Raw genomic sequence first — 3,699 nt, forward strand, 5'->3', positions numbered from 1 at the left:
TAGATGTTAAAAGCATGCCAGCACATATATATATATATATGTGTGTGTGTGTGTGTGTTAAATCTATCCTCTTCTTTAAACTATTCGACAATATCTACTCTTTCTGGGGAAAAAAGCAGTTTTATATACATTCTATACTAGTTAAAGAAATTTGATTTTTCTATTAAGAAAAATTCTAGAACGAAATGTCTCCCGTAACAGTTTTTTATTTTTTCCGTCTTGGTATTTATAAGCTTTCAGCTCTATTTACACACATTAAAAATAATTATTTTAACTTAAGCATCTGTTTACATGACTATATACACGCCAAAATAATTTTTTTTTAAAAAGTAAATAAATACAAAGTAAATTTTGCAAATATTTGACTATTTTCGCTTGCTTTTTAGAAGGTATAGCATGACATAAGTACTGGATGCTGGATATTGGGGTTATCTCGGCGCGAAGCGCCACTAACCGATTCATCAAATCTGTTTTGTCGTATTCTAGGAGGTTCTAAAAATCATTGAAGTTGTAGTATTTTGTAACAACAAATCAAGTCCTTTAAGAAGTAAATCTTGAGTTTAGAAGTGAAAATCACTATTGTGATGAGGAGATCCCCTTGAGTAGAGTTGTGTGATGAAGTTAATAGTATTTTGATAGTATGCAGTCTGAGCATAAAAAAGCGGTAATTGGGCTGAGATTCGAATTATATCATACCTGCCAACTTTTAATCCTTTCCATTATAATTTTTCCCAGTGGTATTAAAATGGAATTAAAACTTCAATTTTAAGCAAACAAATACGTTGTATTTGAGAAAACTTAAGTTGACAACCATGATAGTAACGCATATTAATATATGTCCTTAATTTTTGAAAGAATAGTGATGATCAAAATCATTTAAAAATTAAGATTATAAAAGAAAAAAAATAGTATATATTTACTACCACTTTAAATATGAAAACAAAATCTTCCGGTAAAGTTGGCAGGTATGGATTATATCATTATCGAACAACTTATTAAAATCTGATAACATAATTACTATGATGTGGGGAATTATGTAAGCCTACGAATTAATTAGAAATAGTGGTGGATAAAAATCTACTAAATTGAATTTATTAAACAAGAGTCACAATTGATTAACTACCACTTTAAAATATATATTTGCTGTCCAGAGCAAGTTGGCATCTCTCTATATATATTATAGTCATGTAGACAGATGTTTAAGTTAAAATAATAATTTTATTCTTCGAAAAACCTGTTTATTTAAAATAACAATTCAGTTATATAATTTTCCACCAGTGAAAAAATAATTCGCAACAGTTTCAAATAATTAAAGTACCTAACTTAATTTTCTTAACTCAGTGTACTTTAATAAGCTGCTTGAGCTACTGCAAACACTAAATCATAAAAAAGAAATAAAATGACTTAGTAGGACACTTTTGTTTTATTAAGATAGAGAAATTCTAAATGTAGAGTGGCAACTCTCGATTTCACCGAATAGGAGTCATAGGAGAGTAAAAGTTATTATACTTTCAATAGTTCTCTTTAAATATAAAAAACGGTAATATTCCATATTATGACTTACCAAAAGCTAGGGTAGCATGGAAGAAAAAGAAAATATATCAATACGATAATTTTCAAAAATGGCACGTGAACACTTTGATTCAAATAAAGTTTAACAAAACAAGTAAAACGTCATAGCAGTAAAATCATTAAAGTAAAACAGTAAAGTCATTTCAATAAATTATAAACTTTCGAGTGAGTATGACGGGATTAAAAACATCAAAACTTGTTTGATTGTTAGGAAAGGGATCGGGAAAGTTTTTAAAGTGGTAGCTAAATTGAAAAATATATAGCTTTATCTTAAATTATTCGTATTAACGAAAAATTTTAATTTAAGGGAAAAGTAAGTTTAAAAAATTTTTTTTGTGATGTTAAGCAAGACTAAAACTTTGTTTTGAGGTTTGAGATACCTTAAATATCTACACTTTTTGACTTTTGCCATTGTAATCTTGGAGAGAAGACGATTATAAGAATCACCTTCAAATTTCTTTTGGCAATCAAACAGGTTTTGGTGTTTTTTAGCTTCTTTTAGACCTGATATATTTGCCTGAGCGAGACCTAGAAATTGTTTTAAAGTGGTAGCTAAATTTTGAAAAAGATAGATATTTTGAAGTATTCATATCAGCTAAAAATACCTTTCGTTTATCATAGTGAGGAAACTTTAAAACTGATTTTATGAAACTAAACTGAAAGTTAACTTTAGGAAATCTTGAATCAGTCTTGAGAAAAGTTCGTCGTCACTGTTTAATTTTTCCAAGTTGTGGATAATCTGTATTTGTTGAGGTGTGAAAAGTTTACCATGTCTTCCTCAGTAGTGATTCAACGACTTTGATGGGGATATTCTATATACCTCGGTTGAACATTAATCAGCTTCCCTTAACGAGATTAATACTTTTTTTACTTCATTTCTGTCGAGGAATGTGAAAACATGCATTAAAATCGGTGATTTTTAGAACATCCTGTATACAGGTTTGCCACGGGCGACTAAAAATGCCATAAGAAAGTGACTAATAAAATTCAGACTTTTATTAAATGAAAAGATATAAAAATTATAAATTTTTCTTAGCATAATTATTTGTTATTGAAGGTGAATGCAAAGAAACTGCAGAAATTCAAGAATTAATGCCTGCGAGTAATCGGCCAATGAGGAAACCTCTGTAATTTTGTGGTAACAAGGGTAATGAAAAAGTGAAAGTATGAACGACACAATCATAGAAAGAACTCAAAGAAAACGATTCCATAAAAAGTCTGGGTTAAGTGGTTAAATTACAACCAATTTTTTTTCCATTAAGATTACATACTTGCCAACTTTTAATCTCTTCCATTATCATTTTTCCCAGTGGTATTAAAATGAAATTACTTCAATTTTAAGCAAACAAATACGTTGCATTTTAAAAAACTTAAGTTGACAACCGTGATAGTAGCGCATATTAATATATGTGCTTAATTTTTGTAAGAATAGTGGTGATCAAAATCATTTAAAAATTACGTTTATAAAAGAAAAAATAGTATATATTTACTACCACTTTAAATATTAAAATAAAATCTTCGGGAAAATCCGGAAGAGTTAGCAGGTGTGAGAAAATCACGATTCATGCTATAGTCTAATTAATAGGAAAACGCATATATTTTAAATCGGATAAATAATTTTCATTTTAAATATGTATAATTTTAAGTGTAAATTATAGTGGTAGATATATTTGATTAATTAAGGAGATAATAAATAAACAAAAAATTGAGGTTCTACCGCATTTTACATTTTTATTCACCTGTGTCATCTCTGTGTATATGAACTAATCATCACGTGATAATGCGAACAAAATGGATGACGACAGAGTGGAAACGAAATAGTTTTACGTTAGTTAACTAATGATAAAACGATAAATAAATTTCATTCGTCTTATTAAGTTTTTTTTTAAATAAATTATTTAAATGGTAAATAAGTTCGCAATTATCTTTATTTATGCAGGTTTATTATGCAGGTTCTGCCAAAAGAAAATTAATCATTTAGAGCTCCATTGCCGAAAAAAATTGGGAAACACTGGGATAGACAATTAATCGCGTTCTTAAGATTTGATAAAATTTCTATCTATGTCTTAAAACTCCTGCTTTGCCTCTCTACAAATATTGGAGAGTATAGTTTAAATATTAAAATAA

The 3,699-nt window shown here is 28.3% G+C and overlaps 1 protein-coding gene across 1 annotated transcript in view; it reads right to left on the bottom strand.

The window, feature by feature from the left end:
• The window catches only part of LOC107437461 (protein tyrosine phosphatase 36E), a gene marked incomplete in the record, with an annotated part of 142,150 nt that overhangs the window by 13,451 nt on the left and 125,000 nt on the right, over nt 1-3,699 (bottom strand).

This window comes from Parasteatoda tepidariorum, chromosome 9 (genome assembly GCF_043381705.1).
Source record: "Parasteatoda tepidariorum isolate YZ-2023 chromosome 9, CAS_Ptep_4.0, whole genome shotgun sequence".
Classification (NCBI taxonomy): Eukaryota; Metazoa; Arthropoda; class Arachnida; order Araneae; family Theridiidae; genus Parasteatoda; species Parasteatoda tepidariorum.